This window comes from Macrotis lagotis, chromosome 6 (genome assembly GCF_037893015.1).
Source record: "Macrotis lagotis isolate mMagLag1 chromosome 6, bilby.v1.9.chrom.fasta, whole genome shotgun sequence".
Taxonomy (NCBI): Eukaryota; Metazoa; Chordata; class Mammalia; order Peramelemorphia; family Peramelidae; genus Macrotis; species Macrotis lagotis.
The window spans coordinates 210,182,731-210,205,326 of NC_133663.1; positions in this window are offsets into that span (position 1 = coordinate 210,182,731).

Consider the following 22,596-nt stretch of genomic DNA (forward strand, 5'->3'; position numbering starts at 1 on the left):
TTATATTATTTAGAGGGAGAATATATATCAATACTTTATATGTTGAGAGCTCACAGTGCTTTTCTATACATGCATAACTATGTGAAAATAATTCACCACTGTAGGCCATAAAAGCAAACCATTTTTTTCTCCTGTTACTACTGCTCAATGCTTGCAGCTTTATGCACATTTATACCTTTCATTTGCCAGTTTTAAACACATAATACACTTTCATTTTGAGAGACTAAAATAACCTTTAGGAAAAACTGTAAGCAATAGAATGCAAATTGAGATTTCTTTTGTGCTCTTGTTGTTTGGGTGTTTATTTCCTCCTCGCCTTGTTATCTCCAGAACATGAAAATGCCTAGGTAGGCTCCACACATCAGTCTGACAAGCTGTCATCCCCAAGTCGTGCTCAAACCAATGCCTGTATAGAGAGTACTTGATGTGTCATGCTGCAGCTATGAAATGAAAAGTGTCTAAATGGATAAAAAGGAGATAACCCTGTGTTCATTGTTGAAGCCACAGGCTATAGGTGAATACTTAATAAGAAGAAAGTGCTAGAAATTATGGGCAGAAAGGTAATTTACTGATCAACAATGATTCAGATTTTCTTAAGGTAGGCAAACCTGAAAGATTTGTGAAACCATAATTTAGTAAAAATTGGTCTCTGTCCAGAACAGACCCAAGGGTCCATTTCTTGTCTGTCACTGATAAGGCAGAAAGTAAAGTAACTATTCAAAAATCCATGCCAGGATGGAAATAGGATGACACATCTGCAATGTATCACAAAATTTATTGGACAGAAATCTATCAAGAATTCAATTTAACTTTTTTTTAAAGGTTGTCATTGTTTTTAACTTGAAGAGTAGTAGATTGAATAACTGACAAGTGAATATAATGCCCCCTAAAAATTACTCTCCATTTTTTTCTTAATTATTTACATACATTAACATTTTAATGTTTGTAACATAAGTTAAAATTTTTATATGATGCAGACATAACAAAATAAAATAAATCATGAGCCATGAGATATTATAATAGATAGAACCCATTGTAATTTGTAAGTTTTTTACCATATTTTCCACAAGAAAATTCTCTTAGAGGGTTTAGATAAGACATTACCTACCTGCTATATAAATACCATATACTTTCTTATACTGAGGGTAGAGATTCTTCAATTGTGGTACAGCAAAGGTTGTATGATGAGGAAATACCTTCATTCATTTCAGTTTCAATTTGAGTTTTTTCTTCTTTAAAGATATTGGAATTTTTGCCATTACATTCTGCATCTCATTTTACAGATCAGGAAACTGAGGCAAGCAGGGTTAAATAACTAGTAAGTTTCTGAGGTCAGATTTGAACTCTGGAAGATGAGTTTTCCTGACTCCAGGTCTGGTACTCTATCTAGTGGGTCACCTAACTGCCCTAATAAAATTTTATGTGACAATAATCATAATTATTGCCTTCATCATCATCATTATAATATTATGATTTAAGTTTTATAAAGTATTAAAGCACCAAATACTACTCTGCCATCAAGGTAGTAATATTGATTTGAATACTTCCCAGATCAAGAAGTAGAAAGCAAGGCATGCAATGAATGTGGAAGTGGTAACAGCATGGGAATGTTGCAATTATGGAAAGACTAAAGGGGATATAGCAAGTGGCTATGGGGGATTGAGTCATAAACACTCCACATTTAATTCAGAAGAACAAGGTAAAAAAAAAAACACAATTCTTCATCATGGAGTATAGAGAAAACTCCACAATGGCTTGCATCAAGTATGAGATATTTGTATTTCTCCCACAACCAAGTCATTTTTACTTAAATATGCAATGTGGTATGATTGCCTATCTAGAAAAGAGGAGGAAGGACTTTAAGATTGTTTCTCCACACACCCTGTTGCTTAGAAAATGAAGTGTTTTGACCCTTGTCAAGATGGGTTACACAGAGGAGAAAGGAAGGAAAAAGACAACTAAACAATTTAGGGCTTTAAAAAGATTTGAGGGGCAGCTAGGTGGTGCAGTGGATAGAGCACTGGCCTTGGAGTAAGGAGTACCTGAGTTCAAATCCAGGCTCAGACACTTAATAATTACCTAGTTGTGTGACCTTGGGCAAGCCACTTAACCCCATTGCCTTGCAAAAACTAAACAAAAAAAAACCCAACCCAAACATTTGAGACTTATGGAAGGCTGTGACCAGGCCTATACGTATTACTAGAAAGGGAGAGGTACTATGTAGCAGATAGAATTTTAAGTTGTGTGGAATACTTACTAAACACTAAAGTCTGACTTGTAGTGCACAAGAATATTTATTTCAATCATATTCCAACAGAAGCTGTTTGCATTACCAATGTAGTATATAGTGAGCCCAAGAACATAGGAAAGCATACAGAATGGAGGGAAGGCAAGTTTTCACCTCTTAGAAAAACAATGGGGACTTCAATAATTGCTAGTTCTAATGGGGATTTCAACAGGTACCTAGTACTATCTGCATGTGACAACTGTATTTGGTAAGTTAAGTGAACCTATATCACTTTCTTTTGTCAGGTTTTTTAATTTGCTTTCTTTGTTACCTGAGTTTAAGATAACTTCTGCAGCTGTCTAATCTCACATATAAAAGAGAACAGAATTTTGAAATGACCTTATGGTTCAAGCAAGGAACAAGAGAAGGCAAGGATTTAGCCCATTCCCCTGTGCATATGTGGCACAAGATGGGCACTATAACTTTGGACAGTATCAAAGGACCCAGTAATGAGATGAGATTTGATAGCTAATAGAAATTATCAGAATGAATAAGAAAAAGAAAGGGAAGAAAGTGGAACTGTAAACTGTGACAAAGTTTTTACAAGGGGGGGGAGAAGCTATTAGTCCTTTTGATCCAAAAGATTAGTCCTTTTATCAGTGAAAGAAACATACAGTTGTGCTCTCTTTCTCTGTCTCTGTCTGTCTCTGTCTCTGTCTCTGTCTCTGTTTCTGTCTCTCTCTCTCTCTCTCTCTCTCTCTCTCTCTCTCTCCCCCAATCTGTCTCTCTATCTCTCTCATGTTCAACTATGCTTAGACCCTACCCCCACTACCTTCCCCAGAAAAGAGAGAATGTTTATATGTTTATTATTTTATTTAATTTAAAGTTTAATTTATGATCATCCTCTTTGTTTTTTAAGCCAGAGGCAGCTCTCCAAATAAAGCAACCCCCTCCAGTCCAGACTGAGAACACTATCAGAGATTTAAGATGTCTTTTTTTCTACAAAGAGGTGCTCTAAATCTTTTTTGGTATTTTATGTTATTTGGAGTTTTATTTTTGTCACTGACATCCTTGAGATATTGTAATCTGTACAGTTCATTCTTTAAGGGGGTTCTTGGTTTTAGCAGAAGCAAAAAAGACATAGATTAAGAGGTCCTTTGAAAACAAACTTTATCAGCTATCTTTGAGAATAAAAGCATCAGGTTCTTCAGGAATGTGTGTGGAAAAAATACTTTAAATTTTATTTTTAAGAGAAATTTAGATCATAATTATCAGAAAGTTGCCTTTTGATTTCTAAAAATTTTGTGATGAATAATGAAAGGTTAAATAGCTTTCAAAAATTCATCCATTTAAATATGAGGTTATCTGAACAATTTTTCCTTTATACCAAAGACTTAAAGTTCCAACACAAACACCCTAAAACTCTCCTCTCTCTCCCAAAAGGGAAAGTATTAACTCTTAAGAAGTTTACTAAGAACATTACTTGAAAATGATGCAAATAGATTGGTTATTGATTACTTATTCTAGAATTAGTGAATAATAGCTGGATAATTAGATGCTTATTATTATTATTATTATAATCATCCTTTTAATGTTATGATAAAAAGTAAACTAATTACTGTATTCCCAAGTCTATTATTTACCCAAATAACCCAAGATTATTTAACTCCCAAGTAATCTCCATCAATGAAGTCTTATGAAAATTAGCTGCAATATTGCAATTTACAGTATCTCCTCCACTTATGATATGAAAAAAAGGGAAAATAAGATAGCAGAGACTATGTTTATATTTTTTTGTGAATATGTTGTTTTTCATTCTTTTAAGACTTTCCTTCCCAGGCCTAGAATTTAACACTAGGCCATTGAAAAGTAAAGAGACCTTAAAGTTTGAGAGAAAAAGACTTCATTGAGTATTTAAAGTCACCAGGCTCACGTTTTTGCAATTATGAATCCACAGATCCCAATTTAAAAGCCTCTTGCCATTCCGGAAGTGTAGGCTACCTTGCTTTCATAATTGGGAGTTATTTCCTGCTGCTTCCTAAAGAGTGGAAAAGGTTCAGGATGGAGATTGTTCTACTAAGTTTCCACACTTTCAGGAAGGTCCCAAAATATGGCTTCATGTAAAAATCTGTGGGATAATTTGGTCTTCCTCCTAAGGGTCTTCCTTTTCTGCTTTAATATTTAGAATTTTCTATTGTTCATTCATAAGAAATTAACCATTGGGCATGGGGGTTGGATTCCATCTTCTTTAACTGATGGATTTAGTTTTAATGTCTTTGCATGTGATGCATGATTTTCTTTTTTTTTTTTTGGAGGTGGAGAGCAAAATAATTTAGAGAAAATTACTAATTTGAAATCTTGCTAATAACATAATCAAAAAATTCTTGTATTCAAATATTATTTTTATTTCCTTCTTGAGATATCAACTTAAAGCATTATATAATGTATAATACAAGTTTTCCTGTTGAGTATCTTTTTAAAGTTCTATAATTAATTAGGATAAATAATCAAGAAATGCTGATAGTTTATACTATATATGGCATAGAAACAAGTTCATTACAATAAAACAATATAACTAGTAATGTTTTATATGAACATTATCATATTGACATATTCATGAACATCTGAGCATAAGCGATTGTCCTTATATCAATCAATCAAGTAATAAAAACACTTAAAACAAGAGGAGCCAAGAATATGCCATATATATAGATTAAAAAATTTTCATCATCTTTGTACTTTAAGTGGTTTAACAAGAAAGTTTACATAACAAGTACAAATGTAAATTTATAAAGCTAAAACTAAAACTTGAATTCATGTATCATTTTATATAGTGGCAAATTCTTAAATTCTTAGTTATTAACTTTTTAAAAATGAAGTATTTGCATACATTGGCCTATTTGCTAGGACCTAGCTGACTATTATTTCACTTTTGATCACTAATTGGCTTATCTATATACCAGGAAGTTCCTTTTTGTTTACTTGTTTTTCAATCATGTCTTACTCTTTGTGACCCCATTTGGGGCATCTTGGCAAAGATAGTAGAATAATTTGCCATTTCCTTCTCTAGCTCATTTTATAGATGAGGAAACTGAGGCAAGAGTGCTAAGTGATTTGCTCAGGGTCACACAGCTACTTAGTGACTGAGTTAGATTTGTTCAGAGCTTCCTGACACAAAACTTGGTGCTCTTACTCTGTCACCTAGATCCCCTGAGAAAATCCTATGTACTGAGTATTATTGGTTCAGCCAACTTTATTTAGATAAGGAATCTTCTTACAATCAATTTAGCAATTTAGCAAATTTTTGAAGTAAAATAATTTTTTAGACAATATAGTAAGGGGAGTTAATCTAGATCATCACAGATGGATAGCCCTAAAATTTTCCTAACATGAAGTCTTTGTGAATCTGCCTAGAACCAATAACCAGTTATAAGTGCAGTGGTCTGGTTACATAACCCCAAATGATCTTTCTTTTGTGCACACATGAGAATGTAGAAATGGTATTCTGGAGAGCATTTTGGAATTATACCCAGAGGGCAATAAATCTGTTCATATCCTTTGATCCAACAATATCAACATTAGAACTATATCCCAAAGAGATCATAAAAAGCAGGAAAAGTCTCACATGTTCAAAAAAATTTTTGGAAGCTCTTTTTTGGGGGGATTTTTGGTAACATGATTTTTACTAAGTGGAGTGAGCAGAACCAAGAGAACATTGTACACATTAATAATAACATTGTGAGATAAGCAGCTCCACCCCACAATTCAGGGATCAAAGACAATCCTTATAGAATTGGTAGCAACAATGCCATCCACAACCAGAGCAAAAACTACGCTGGTGTCTGTAGAGCAAAGCATATTATGTTCACTTTTTTAAAACTTCTCTTACGGGTTTCCTTCCTTTCCCATATTTTTTATTTCCCCTTAGTTCTAATTCCTCTTTCACATGACTAATACATTAAATATTAAAATGTTAAACATGTTAAATTATGTTTAAATGTGTTATACATGATTATGCATGTACAACTTTTACCAGATTGTTCACTTTCATAGGTAGGAGGGAAGAAAAGGAGAATGGTAGAAAAATGTAGAACTCATAAACTTGAAAATGAATGAATGAATGTTGAAAACTACTTTTGCATGTAATTGGAAAAAAATAAAATTCCAATTTAAAAAGAGAGAGAGAGAGAATGTAGGGCTGGAAAGTTAGTCATTTTTTATGCCTCTAATTAAAAAAACTGCTTGACTCATGATCCTTTGAGAGCCTATGTTCCTTCTTAGTATGTCATTCATGATCTCCTCACAGGGCTGCTTAACCTTAATTAATTAGAAAATAAACAGATCCCAGTGGACAGGAACTCCTATTTGATTTTTTATTATTGTAATAATTATTATTTTTAAATGAGATTCCTTTGCAATGTGGCATTTAGAATGATAGATTTTTCAGATCTTGGAGGGAATTTAGGAATAAAATAGCCTAGGGATTATTAACCTAGGATCCACAAATTATAGATTTCAAAGGATCTGTGAAATTAGATGAGAAAAAATGCATTTCTTATTTCAGCATAGTTAATTTCTTTTGAAATTGAATGATTTCACAGACAGACAGACGGACAGACAGACAGACACACACACACACACACACATGTTTAAAAACTTTTGATCTAAAGATGAAGTTGCTGTGGTTTCTAAGGTCAAGTGACTTGAGCAGTCACATTTTTAAGTAGCAAAGGATTCAAAATTAAGATCTCTGTTTCTCAATGTACTTTTCATCCTACCTCCCATTTTCCTTTACAACAATAATGAGAACAATAATAAAATTCCATCTTTACTCCTCAATATATCCACTTCCCATGAAGTACTCCATGTTATCTCAGCTGCATCTTGCTATATATATATATATATATACCATCTCTATATATTCCTTACTCTTAATATACCACCTTTATGATTGAAAACTACAATCCCTCATTCAGTCATAAATTTTTCACTTCTCTGCCATTTCTTACAGAATAATAATCTTTATTCATACATGAATATCTAATCCCTTGACCCCCTCAGTTCTCTCATTAGAAATCTCTTTTGTACTAATCCCTTCTCTTTTTCTCATGATGAACCTGTGGTGAGTCAATTCAACTGTTTACTGTCATCCTCCGTGAATTCCTAGCTGCTTTATTATATCATTGATTTCATTCAGCCAAATCTCAGCCTTGGGTTATGCCCGTCTTTCATCATCATTGCTCATAAAGGTGTTGAATGAAAATGGAAAAAATTACACAACCATTCTAACTGGATCCACTACAAATTTATGTTACAGAACCTGTTAGGCCCTCATTGCTACTAGTAATCCTAATATTCCCTTAAAGATTCACTATCAAACTCTCTATGGCAACTCTTTCAATATTTCATCCTTCCTCAGAACTCTCATGGTTCTCTCTTCTCCTCAGCTTAGAATATTCTCTTATACTTCACAGAAAAAATAAAGGCTATTAGTCATGATCTTTCTTTCTTCTTTCTTCTCATCTTCCTCAGTTTCTTTCATTCAGATGAATTCTACTACTATTTCCTTTTTCACTCTCTCAGGATGAAGTAGTCTTATTTCTTACCAAGGTGAGTCCTATTTTATCTCTAAATTCCCTCCAAGACCTGAAAAATCTATCATTCTAAATGCCACATTGCAAAGGAATCTCATTTAAAAATAATAATTATAAATGATACTATTCTATGCTGACTCTTCAAAGAGATTGCCACCTCTGCTATTCTCACTCAATCACCATTTTCAATTTCTCTCTATGTTTTTTTCTGCCTAAAATTATGCCCATGTCTCTTCTCTCCTGAAAAAAAAAATCTTCACTCCATCCTTCTATCTGCACTGACTATAATACCGTATCTCTTCTGACCTTTCTAGCTAAACTCCTTGAAAAGGACATCTACAACTTGAACCTCCACTTTCTTTCCTCCCAAGCTCTTTTTTAACCTTTTGCAATCTAACTTCTGACCTTATCATGCACTATCCAAAGTTACTAATATTCTCTTAGTTTTCAAACCAAATAACCCATTCTCCTTTCTCTTTGACTTTTCTGAAGCCTTTGCCCTTATTGATCACTCTTTCCTCCCTCATGTTCTCTTCTTGTTTTCAAGACAACATTCTCTGCTAGTTTTATTTTCCTCTGTTAATTATTTTCCTTTATCTTGTATATGGCATATTCTGTATATATTTGTTTGCATATTGTCACCCCTATGAGACTGTAAGCTCTTTGAGGTAGGGATTGTACTTTACTTCTTTTTATATCGCAAAAGTTTAGCACAGTGCTTGTCACATAATAGGTATTCCATCTTTATTGAATTGATTGATTAAAGCAAGGAAGCAGGGAAACAATACACACACATATACATGCACATATATACATATATAAAATATGTGTGTATATGTATATAGATATATTTCAGTTTTTTATGTTAAAAATTCAGATTCTTTTCTAAAGAAGTTCATTAAATTCCTAATGACTTGAATCAATTGATTGCTTAAGAAACAATAATGAAGGGAAAACAACTGTTCCTTTATAATGATGGAAATATTTAAAAGATTTTATCTAAGACAAATTAAAAATGTAAGATTCAAAATTTTTCTATTATGCCAAAGTTATTTGTCATGTGCATCTCTTCTTTTGAAATGTTCATAGTGTTTTTATTGAAACTATACCTATATAAAGAAGACTTTTAGACTACATTAACTTGATATTATATGTGTTGTTTTCTAAAGCTGTGTGCTATATAAATTTATTTTTATTAATTCTAATATTGCTCTTTAACTGTAATCCCATTCCATTGATATTCATCATGGTGGTACAAAATCATTGGACAAGAGACAACTGCTTCCCAGGATCTTCTATCATTGGCATCCCATTTATCATAGTTTTGATTTTTTTTTTGTGGAAGAGATTCTTAAATGATTTTATCAACTATGGGTTTGGTGTGAAGGTTATTCAGTTTTCATAATGACCTGAGATTCAGAAGTTTTAGTTATAATCTCTGCTTCCTATAAACTATGTGGGTTTTACATTAGCTTCTTTGCATTGAGAACTGACCTTGTATTACTACAGAAGGGAGAAGAAAATAGAAGTTTCCTTCAAGATAAGATTCAGGAATAAAATACACATATTATCCAACTTACTTCTATGAAAGGGCAAGTGAATTTTAAGAATCTTCCCTTGAGAGAAAAAGGAAAGTGTTTCTGAAAAGAAAATAAGAAATAATAGTGATCCTTTGGAGACCTTTATCTCCAAATGTCATTCAGGCCTAACTCCTGAATTAACATTGATAGGTCAGATATAGATAAGTCAGGTTCTTCCCTCAGAGAGCTTATAGTCAAAGGACCCAAACTGAAAGCAGAACATAAAAGTGAACACGTTGTGATAGATTTTAACTGATATTTCATCATCCCCATGGAGCAGGAGGATTTTATAAGTTAAATAAAAAGGTAAAGATATAGATACAAAATTGATGTGAAGGCTATGCAGAAATAAAGGAATTCTTTTCATTTGAAAAATTTAGCTTACAATCAATAACATGTGTTGTAAGATAATCGCAATTGTAATGGGAAAAGCTATTCATTAGTCTTATCACCACTACTAACATACTGTTTTTCCTTTGTTTTAGGAAAGGTGCTACTAAAATGTTTTCCATTGTTAAACATTTAAAGATAGTCACTTATAAGAATTTAATGATTTGCTAATAGTGATTGATCTTAGTTAAAAATAAGTTGGATGTATAAATTTTAAGTCACCATGAAACATTTGTTATGAGAAATTGACAATAGTTTTTGATATTTTATATATTTATATATTTGATATTTGATTTGATTTTTTGATATCTGAGGAAAGAAAAGAAACAGAAAAGTTCTTAGCTGAACATGAGAGAGAGAGAGAGAGAGAGACAGAAAAAGACAGACAGAGAGAGAGAAAGAGAGACAGACACAGACAGAGAGAAAGACAGGGAGAGAGAGACACACACAAACAGAGAGAGGAGGAGAGACAGACACAGACAGAGAGAGGTATTTTCTGATATTCTGAGTCATAGCAGGAGCATGGTCAACAAGTGTAGGCATACCTCAGGTTGATTTAACTGAGCAAAGCTCCCTTGTCTGAGTGGCTAATCATTTTTCGAACACTAGAGAGTACATGGAATTCCTTGTAATTGTTCTGTAGTAAGGCAACAATTAAGTGATTTCAAAAACATAAACTTTTAGTTCTCTTGAGTCAATCAAGTCTTTGAGGATGATTTCAATACCTTCAAGAGTGCTTCCTTTGGCAAGTACACATACTAAAATTGGAACAATACCTTTAATAAAAACTAACCTACAGGGCAATTAGGTGATGCAGTAAATAGAGCACTGGGCCTGGAGTCAGGAGGACCTGAGTTCAAATTCAGCCTCAGACACTTGACAATTACCTAGATCTGTGACCTTGGGCAAGTCATTTAACCCCCATTGCCATAAAAAAAAAAAGAAAAACCTAAAAAAGAAAAACTAACCTAGCTTGCATGGGAGTATGGGGCTAGGATATTGTTCCTACTACTACAAAATTGAAACCCTAAGATAAATAAAAAACAACCAACTCAGGGGGTATATTAATCATGATCAGTTTTTATGTTTGGGGATTTTAGATGATGAAGCAAAGAATTCTCTCACTCTCTCTTTCACTTCTCTGTCTCTGTCTCTCTGACTCTCTCATTCTTTTTCTACTTTTTTAAATTTTTATTTATTTAAGTAAATGGGGTTAAGTGTTTACCCAAGGTCACACAACTGGGCCATTATTAAGTGTCTGAGACCAGATTTGAACTCAGGTCTTTCTGACTCCAGGGCCTGTGCTTGATTCATTACACCATCTAGCTGCCCCTGTCTCATTCTTTTTTTTTTAAATTTATTTCTTTTAGGGTTTTTTTCCAAGACAATGGGGTTAAGTGACTTGCCCAAGGTCACACAGCTGGGTATTGTTAGGGGTCTCTCATTCTTAATAAAGACTTTCTCAAAGTATAAAAATGAAGATCTCCTTAGAGAAAGACTATACAGAGTGATTAAGTGATGAATCACAGAGAGTGTTTGAGTAAAATGGTAGAATTTTGTTGATTACATTGACTAGAGAGTTGATATAGTTCCTGCAGTTCTGGATTCAAGTGTTACCTCATACACATACTAGCTGAATGACCCTATACAAATGACAATCTCACCATACTCTAGGAAACTTTTTAATACTATAAATTGCAGAAAAAGTGCTGACCTGAAATTGTAGAGTTGAAATCACCAATCCAGTCTTTAATCCTGTCACTAGTTGGAAATATATTCCCACAGGCATTGCCCTGAAAACAGCTTGCTTCTCTTTGAGGAGACTTTAAAGGATTTTCTAAGTTCTGGGGACTTCAAATTCAACCTGAAATATCCTGCTCAGAATACGTTGGTGTTGAATTTGAGGGTGTTTACTGAATTCTTGCATTTGATATGTCCATGATGGATGGTAGTAGGGGATGCTTGAGGTGTTCATCTTGTAAACTGTGGACTGTCCTAGACCTTTGTTATTGATCAAATAGTTAAAAGTAGGACACGGTTATGTGTGGCCAGGGTCAGGTGAAATGCTCAGCCTTGCTAACAACTCCTTCCTGAACCTTCTCTCTATGGGGAAAAGTAGATTCTCTTACAGTTTTTACCCACAGTTTACCCACAATGAAATTTTGTTCTATGTAAAAAACAAAACAAAACAAGACAAGGAACTATGGTAATTATGCATTTGAAAACTAGAATGGACATTTGCATGTACACGTTTTGTTGGTATTGAATATACAATACAGAGAAGAAAAAAATAAGTATTTATGAAGCTTCAACCATGTGCTAGAGCCTGTGCTAAATACTTTAGGCATTTTAACTGATTTGATTTTCACAATTCTACAAGGTAAATGTTATTATTATTCCCATTTTACAGTTGAGGACACTGAAGCAGATAAAGTTTAAGTGATTTTCACAGATTCAAACCATCACTGTCTGAGGTCAGATTTGAAATGAGTTATTCCTGACTCCAGACCCAGTATTTTATCCAATATACCACCCAATTATTTCTGAGTATCTCACAGTCTAATTAACAGGTAAAATAAACTTAATTGCTATTATTGTTGATAGTAGTTTTGTATGATTTATATGTATAAAAATATATATTTCAAGTAAAATATTAATTTAAATAATGTTAGCAATTTTTGAGTGGGGAAAGAACTTGATTGTATTTACAAGTCTAAAATTATGTTATGTATTAATATAGTATGTTCAAAAGAGAATAAAAGTAAAGCTACTGTGAACTTTCAATTATTATATAAATATTAGCTATTATTATTTTCTGTGTAGTATATGTTTAATAACAGCTTATTGACTGCACAAAAAAATTTAAGTTTCATAAATTGACATTGCTTTATATAGTTAAAAAAGCTAGGAAATAGAAATCGGATTGTATGTTTTCATTCTATAAAATGTATGCCCTTGGATCCATGTCAATTCTAACCAGATCATTTTCTTTTCTTTTTTCTTTATTTAAATTTTCCTCAAATATCAAATAGATAATATTTACAGTCACTCAATTTAGTCAGTTGTGGTTTTTTTTACAAGTCATTGCTTTGTTTCATAAAGGAACTTTCCATCACACAAATACCGGTATTTTATTTTAATCTGAGAATGATTCTTAAATTCTTAAAGAATCTACTAAGTTTGGTTTGTAAAACCACTCTTATTACCAGTCCTATTTAAGTAAGGCCTTCTTGCTTCTCAGATTTCACGACAAACAGACAACCATATGAACAATGAAATTAAATATAATGAATTCTGTAAATTATAGTAAGTCATTGTTCATGAGATTTGCTTTCTGCTATTTCATAAGAGCAATTTTCTGAGCTATCAATGCTTTTTATCACCATTAGATATTATCAGATCTTGTTCAATGCCTAGATTGATTGACTAAAGTTTTTCCATTCATAAATGAATCAGCTGTGTCAGGCCTGATATAGAGCTTCTTTTCTCAGTGTGACTGGCTGTCTGGCAGGAAGTTCTTTTCCTCTTAGTATATTATAGGGCCCTTTATTTGTCTACTCAGGCAAAGTTAATATACTCTAAAGCCTAATGTAGAGAATAGCATACCCAATTATTTTACAAGATCTTGAAATTGAATATAGAGATGCATCAAATCTTGTTTGAATTTCTATAAAGTCATTATATACTCTGAACCAGATTCTCTCTATGGGGAGTATGCAACTCCCCATAAAAGTTAGAGACTTTTCAAAGCTATCTAAGCTCTTCCTCAAATAGGCTAATGAGTAGAGTTCTGGCACAGTTAACTAAGTGGAATCACAGAGGCCTAGAGGAATTTCTTCAGTTTCAGAAAGATACCTACTTTTTAATCCACTTTCTCTCCCAACCTGTATCCCACCAGGGAGCTACTTGTATATGTCTAGGTAAATACACACCTATTATACACACACATAAACAAACACACAAGTTCATGACTGTGCAGTGCTTTACATTATATATACTTTACATTATCTTTGCCTACAAAAGTCATAGGTGCAGGGCAGCTAGGTGGTACAGTGGATAGAGCACTAGCCCTGGAGTCAGGAGTATCTGAGTTCAAATCCAGCCTTAGGCACTTAATAATTACCTACCTTTGTGACCTTGGGCAAGCCACTTAACCCCACTGCCTTTCAAAAACCTAAAAAAAAATCATAGTGCTAAGATTTTATATCTATATGACTATACTGATTTTGCCCACCAAACTTTGGTTAATGATTTCACAAAGAAACTACATATTAGAATTGGAAAGGAACCTTGGAGATCATTATTTGACTTGCCATGATTATATTGATAGTTCTTATCTACTGAGAACATGATGAAGTCAACTGGAGGTCAATTTATGATATTGCGATCAAATGGTAGGGAAAATAAATAGAAAAGTTATTTTGGTCCTAAGATGCACTGTGAAAGTCACAGAAGAAATAACAAAAGTAAAATTTATAAGTTACTGAAGAAAGTTTATTTAGTAAAAGGGACTGGAAAATTTATTTCTCTTCTAGGCTTTACTCAAACAGTATAGCCATTAGCAGAATGATCTATGGGTCAGCAAATTAATCAATGCATAAGAAGAAATCTGAATGTAAATTATATAAGAAGATCCTAATCTCAAAAATGCTGAACTTATGGTAAGCTATAAGCTTGACCACTTTTAACAATGTTCGTTTAGTACATGGAAGGTTTTATATTTTTTATTAGCTAATAAAATACTAATTCGAGAACTGAAAAGGGATATGGTATATTTTAGCCTATAGGTCAATATAAATGAAGAAAGTTCTCAACATGGAGCTAGGAAGATCTGTGCCTAAATAAATCATCCCCTATATTCTTAGTAACCCTTACGTACCTCAAGCCGGAAGCCTAGGATAAATCTAGTCTAGATCCTTATTTCCTCCTTCTCACTACTCTACTTCTTACCTAATCAGTTGACAATTCCTGTTGATTATTTCTGTGCAACAGCTATTAATATAGACTGATACTGACACCACCCAATTTTTTCTCTCTCTAGTTTATTCTTCACTCAGATCTCAAAATGATTTATATTGTCACCCCCTCATTAAATAGACTCCCAATGATTCTCTTGTGATTTTCAGGATCAGATAGAAAATGTTCAAATTGTTCAATATGTCAAATCATAGTCTTCCCACCTTTCTGGTCTTTTTACATCATACCCCTCCTTCATTTCCTCTGTGATTCAGTGACACTGACCCAAATGTTCCCTACACAAGACAATTTATCTGCTGTTTTAGGAAACTTTCACTGGTTGTCCATCCAAGGAGAGGGAGTACTAATCCTCTACAACTCTACCTCTTTGCTTCACTTGCTTCCTTAAAATGATAACAAAAATGTCACCTTCCCATAAGAAACTTTTTTTCTGATCCTCCTCAAAACTAATGTCTTTCCTCAGTGATTAATTTATCTTGTATTCATCTTGCTTGTACTTAGTTGTTTGCATGTTGTTTCCCCCATTTGAATGTGATTACTTTGAAAACAGTGATTGTTTTTGCTTTTCTTTGTATCCCTAACATCGACCACATTTTAAGTGCTTAATGAATGTAATCTCACTGGTTTACATGACTCTTGATCCTTTAGTAGTCCTTTTTTTATTAGTTTCCTGACCATAGAAGGCACTTCCCAATTTAGCTCCAGTGATTTTTTTTTTTGACTTCTGAATCAGCAATTCAATTACTTTTTTTGCTCTTCAGGGACTCTGATTTCTCTGGAAGCGTAGGGAGAATCTGGCTCTAGCTAGATGTTTTGAGAATCAAATCTGAGAAATGTTAATTCCTGAACACAAGAAAAAAAGGGGTTCTCTAAAGAATATGGTGAGGGGGAAGTTAGGTGGTGCAGTGGATAAAGCACTGACTCTGGAGTCAGTTCATATCTGGACTCTGACACTTATTAATTGCATTGGGCAAGTCATTTAACTCCATTGCCTTAAATAAATAAATAAATAAATTTTAAAAAGAGTATGGTGAGCTGATGGCAAGTAGGAGATACATTCTCATGGTCCTAGTATTCAAATGATGCAAACAATAAAAAGTCACTAGGAACTTCCACAATCTTGAAGTCAAGTTGGATTTTGTGAATTGTAGGGTGTTAGCAATCATGTTTTCCTTAGCTTTGAAGATAATGTGTGAAGTTAGTTCATATCTACCATTAAAATGATTAGGGTTTATGAGCAAATTAACTTTCCATTTCAACTGAAAATTATTTTCATAAATCACAAAATGTTTTCCAATATTATTAGAGATGAATGGCGAAATAAAAGAAGATAGAGGTATTAATGTTAAAATTTGATGCACATACTATTAGTGTCACTTCATTTTCATGCTTTCAAACTATCTCTCTACATTATTTCCCCCTTGTGAATTCCACTTTTGTTCTTGCCCCTCTCCTAGCATGAAATACCAATCCTTTCCTTTTAAATCCTATTCCTATTTAGAGTTCAAGACTTGCCTTTTCCAAGAAAATTTCCCCCGTTGGTATACTTAGTAACTCCCCTCTCTAAAATTATTTTTGCTACATCATTTAACACTATATAATAGACTGTCTTGTTTTGCTCTTAAGCTATTTAATTTACTTTAATTAATTCTAATTTTAATTTAATCTAATATTTATTAAGTATTTTCTATGTATATGGTAATGTGCTGAATATTGAGGATATAAAGATAAATAATGACTACAAGTGAAAGTTTGCTTCTTTGAATGCTTATTAAATGCTATTATGCTATTAAATTATGCTATTAAATTTAATTTTAACTTGTTATTAAAGTGTCTAGTTATTTATAGTGATTTGTGTCCAAACCTGTAGGTCTGGGGTTTGATGCTGATAGCAAGTAAATTGACTCCAAAGAAGACATTTTTCAGCTCAGGTTGAAGTAGAAATGTAGAAAAAAAAATCTCTGAGACATCTGGTGAGAGACTTGATAAGGAAATGATAGAGTAACACTGAGAGGTGGAAACTGTTGTATTTATACAAGTATTCATGCATCCTATACATAGTAATTAGCCAAGTTCCCCCTTGAGTACACATTTATTTTCAATTACATCTTTTACTCCCATTCTTTATTGAAGTTTTTCATTGTTTATATATTGCAAGCTACTTACTTCCATCCTTAACTTTTTCTATTTATCTATCCTTAACCCTTATCATTATCTTATAGTTTCTGATTTTTCAAAAAATGTTGTATTCTATATCCCTTTGCCATACAATAACACCAGCAGAATGTTGGGTCAGTTAAAAAAAGATAGGTTAGTCCAATGTGGTGGTTTTCACTGAGGCTGAGACTGATTGCTTGAGTTTGAAGGTTGTGAGTTATAGTAGCTGATCAGTGTGTATATTCTTAGTCCAAAGCCAATATGGTGAGCTCCTAGGAGTAGAGGGTTCCAAAACTTAGGAGGGGAAAATCTGACACAGATCAGAAAAACAGAGCAGGTTGTCCAGGCCTCTCAGTGGTCATTTCACTTCTGATCAGGTCAAGACAGAAAGAGTAAAACAATTTGTAAGTAGTGAAATTGTAAAAGGATAAGATTAAGCAGACATGAATGAGTGGATTGTAATCTGAATCATTAGAAAGAACATCCTAATTCAGGTATATCACATATCCTTTTGGGTATTTGAGTAAGAAATTATTAACCATATGATTTGATCCTTTTCTAAACTAACCATCTCGAAAAATAAATTAGCTCGAATCATGAATAGTTTTTTTTTTTTTTTTTTAGGTTTTTGCAAGGCAGTGAGGTTAAGTGGCTTGCCCAAGGCCACACGGCTAGGTAATTATTAAGTGTCTGAGACTGGATTTGAACCCAGGTACTCCTGACTCCAGGGCTGGTGCTTTATAATGAATAGTTTTAACAGTGTGACTCATCTGTGTTTTTCTCATTTGGAGTCTTATTTATAAGTTATTAAATATTAAAGAATAAATTTAAATTAATTTTATCTATGAACAAAGCATCAAGAGAAACTTCTAGATAAGATTAAGACTGAATTATCCTAGATAGAATTCTAGAGCATATAATTAACTTAATCAGGCATAAAATAAATTTAAAGCCACTTACATAAAAACCAGAGAATTACCTTGAATTTTAAAAATCTCTAGTTTATAAACTTTCCCCCCAAAAAACTATAGCATTCTTTTGGTAGTGCATCTAGGTGGCCTAGTGGATAATGTTTGTGACCTAGAGTCAGAAAGGCTCACCTTTCTGAGTCTGAGTCTCGCCTGAATCACTTCTAGTTGTGTGACCTAGGGCAAGTCCTAGATTATTTGTCTCAGTTTCCTCAGGTATAAAATGAGCTAGAGAAGGAAATGTCAAACAGTGTGAGTACTTTTGCCAAGAAAATCCCAAGGTGCCAGAGTCAGGAACAACAATGATATTTTCACTCCCCAAATTAATAAAATCAAATTGGCAAGCCAAATTGATATATATGTCATATATATATATATATATATATATATATATATATATATATAATCCTATTATGTTATGGGTTTTGAGTAATGATGTGAGTAAATAAAATGCAAGAAAAATAATTGTGAAAAACTAGTTTTCATTTTGTTTATGGTAGTATGTTCTCTCTAAGATCCAACATTCTATGAATCTACAATCCTTTACTCTGTCCTTACTTTTTGCCACTGTTGATTAATCTTTTATTCTTTGACCCTGTAAGTTCATCACTCAGAATCCAAGAATCACAAAATATGAAAGTCAGAAGGGAACTTAGCAACTATCTAACCCTATCAGCATGTAAAACGAATTTTCACTATGGAGATTCTTTATGAGTACTAAATATGTGTTGACCAATTATGTTGCTCAGTCATTCCCTCCATCCCCCCAAACATTTACCCTCATTTTTCTACAATTCCAGCTATCATTCTATGTGAGTGATTTTCAAGATATAATTAGAAGCCTCCTCTTTCTCATTTCTATATTCCAACTACTTTGTCCAAATTCATTATTACCCCCAAATTAGTTCCTTTTTTGTTGTTCTTATCTATTAATGGTAACACCATTTCTCTCCTCTCAGATTCAGTCTTCCATTTAAAATATTTCCTCAAATTAAAAATTGTTTAATATTCTCTTTTCTCTTCCCTTTTAACATTGAATTGGGGCATCTGATACAATGCAGGCCAGCCCTAGAGTCAGGAACATTCATTTCTCTCAGACACTTTCTAACTGTATGATCCTGAGTGAGTCACTTAACCCTGTTGCATCAGTTTCCTCATCTGTTAAATGAGCTATAGAAGGAAATGGTGAACTACTTCTTTATCTTTGTCAAGAAAACCCCAAATGGGGTTGGTCACAAAGAAACACAACTGAACAACAATATTGACATTAACTTTGTCATTAAATTTCTTTTATATATTCATTTGTATTTTTTTATACTCATTGCTCTTTTTTTTGTTCCAATTCTCATTGCTATCACCTCAAAGTTATGGATTTATTAGTTCATTTCTGGAGCATAATAAGTATGGGAAGGTAATCAATCACCAGGAGGAGCAAGCAGGGTCAAGCAGGAAATAATGCATTTGTGGGAAACCAAAACTACTGAAACACAGAACTTCCAGTTTTACCAAGGACTAGCCCTAAACAGTTCTGAAAATCTGAATCATAAAAATGAATTATTTTATTATCATTATGAATATCACTCAGAAATAACAATATTATCTTTCTTTTTAAAAGTTTTTTTTTTATTTATTTAAGGTAATGGGGTTAAGTGACTTGCCCAAGGTCACACAGCTGGGCAATTATTAAGTGTCTGAGGCAGGATTTGAATTCAGGTACTCCAGATTTCAGGGCTGGTGCTCTATCTACTGCACCACCTAGCTGTCCCAACAATACATCTTTCTAAAATTTATGTGGGATATCTTTGTTTTGCTTCTTCTTTACTTCTACTCACATGGACTAAAAGCTTCAGAACTGAAATGTGCTAATGAATTATTAGAGAGAATAGAAAAACTGTGTGTTTGTGTGTGTGTGTGTGTGTGCGTATGCATGTGTGTGTTTAATTTATAAGATTCCTCACATGTGTTCTACATAGTTTACTCTCCTATGTATTCTAGGGGCTCTAATTTCATCCTTGGATTGTGTACACATATCACTGGTATTTTAAGAAGCACTTTATGAGTACAAAATCTATTCCCTGTGCCCTCATCATTTTGAAATTACCATTTTAAGGCTGATTAAATAAGGATTAGTGCCAATGTTCTACTTATTAGTCTGTGTCTTCAACTGGAACTGATGATGTAGTATTTGTCAATAACTAGTTCACAGTCTTAAATTCCACTAAATAAAACCTTTGCATCAGAGTCCATCTGTCTGAGGATTTTGAAGCAAGTGCCCATGAAGAAGAAAGCCATCTATTATATGATGATATAAGCTTAAAGTGGCATGTATCACAGCTGTTTGATTACTACTGGGAAGATGACTTGCATTCCCTCTTTATAGTCCTCTATCAGAATCTAGCAGTGATAGATTGAATTTCCTTTGCCTTAGCATGATGATAGATTGCTTTAGTAGAATATATACGAATGGTGGAATCTGTACAGAAATTAATTAACATAATGAAGAAAAGATGCTAGCATTGATTTTTTTTAACCATGATTTGAGACATTTAAAGAAGTAATAAAATACCTTTTAAAATTTCAAAAAAATATAAAGGTTGAAACATTAATTAGGTTGAAGTATTCAATAATACTTTGTCCCATTATTATTAATAATTTTTTAGACTCAAATTTTGGATTCATTTCAGGCACACCTAGTTAGTGTTACTAAGAATAATAACATACAATCCATTGAGTTTAGTGAAAGACAGGCACTAAAATACAAAGCAAAGAGTACTAAATCTAAAGTCAGAAAACATGGGCTAGAACATTAGCTATGCTGGCCTAAACAAATTGCTCAGTTAAGTCCTAATTTCTTTGTCTAGAAAATGGGGATATTGATGTTTATACCACATACCATGAGGAAAGCAATTTTTAATCCTTATAGTGTCATATAAATACCTAGCATTTGAGTAGAACCAAGTGTATGACATCTCTAAGTTATTTCATTTTAAAGTATAATAGAATACTTATGTTGCAGAATGGGAAGTAGATACCCAATTTACCATCTTTCACCACTGAGGATTTTTTTTAAATTCACCATTGAGGATTTTTTTTAAATTCTGAAGGAGAAAGATAAATAGGTCATTTAAAATGCTCCAAAATTTATATGGATACTGTTACAGAATAGATCAACTTAATTTTATATTTTAAAAAGTCAAAAATAAAATTATTCATTTTAAAACTATGAAAATGTGAAAATATCTTCAAATAATGCTCAATAATATTGCTCAAGGCTTTTCAAAGTGTATTACGGTGATCTATTAGGCAAGAGAGTTCTAGTTTTCATCTTGCTACTATTTAGCATGTCATTTTAATTGTCACTTCATCTTGGATTTCAGTTTCCTTATCCTTAAAATGATGAGATTAGAATTAGTGACTATTGTTTTTCTCTACATCTAATATTCTACAATGCTAATTGGAATTTGCTGAAGTTGTTAAAATATTCCAGAATGTTTGTGGGAAGAGATTTTAAAACATCTTCTAAAATACTTTCCTTGAAATTCAGTTACAGAAATCAGAAGGAGGTAACCAATCCATAACAGCAAATAGAAAAAAATCCCCAAGGTATTATTACAGCTAAAATTGATTAGAGTTGGGAAAAAAAAACGATGCTGAGCTAAAGAAAAGACAAAGTAATTAAGTACAGTAAGTAGTCCCATTTTTTAAAGCCATACTTCACTAAAAATAGTTTAGCTAAGTAGGAGAAAGTGAGTTCCTGTGGCAAGTATCCATAAAAACTGATAAGAACCCTAGTAGTTGACTGATGAGTTTGTATTTGGAATTGATTAAAAAACATTTTTTAAGTTGAGTATTTCAGGAAATACTGCTGGTCAGTTGAAAATTCCTTGTTTGTTAAGTTGATCAAGTAGCTGAAAGCAAGTTGAATTACTTGGATTTCAAATAATGCCCCAAATATTTCTAATCAGAGGGAAGTGTCAGTAAATTAATCTGAAGAAAGAAATGCAAACCAAGAGAAGAATTTTTTTCAAGATTTGTTAAAAAATAGAGCACTAAAAATCAGTCATCAGTTGTCTCTAAAGTTTTGTTTTTAAAAGAAATCTGATCACAAAGATTTGATACTAACTGGTTTACATCCTTTCTTGGTCCCCATATGTATATTTTAAATGAAAATAGAAAGAAAAATATTCCTTATGGAAATTTTCTCTCTTCCTCCTTTTGTTTTCCTTTGAAATAACAAGCAGATGGCTCTGCATACTTTCCTAGCTAAGAAAGGTAGAAGGAAAAGGAAGGTGATTGCTTGACATTGTCTTAGGTCAGGAGAAAGGTGAATTCATTACCTCTTTTCCTCTGCATGATACAACTCTCTTTGAACACATCAACACACTTCATATTTGCCTACCTATTGCATCCTTTGAGGTGGGGACAGTATATCATGAATTATTTGAAAAGACTACAACTTCATATTAAATTTGTTGAAAACTATTATTATGTGTATATTAACATACTCATACTTATGTGAATATATTACTACATCTTCATCCTGACAAGTGTCTTGCCACAAGACTCAGATGACTCTGGAGGAAAGAATAAGGCCAATGATTTGATACAACCCTACACCACTTAAATCTATTTCATTTGCAAGTCAAGACATCACCTTTATTATGTCACTGGTCCTCTTTGAGAATAAGGACAAAAAACAATCT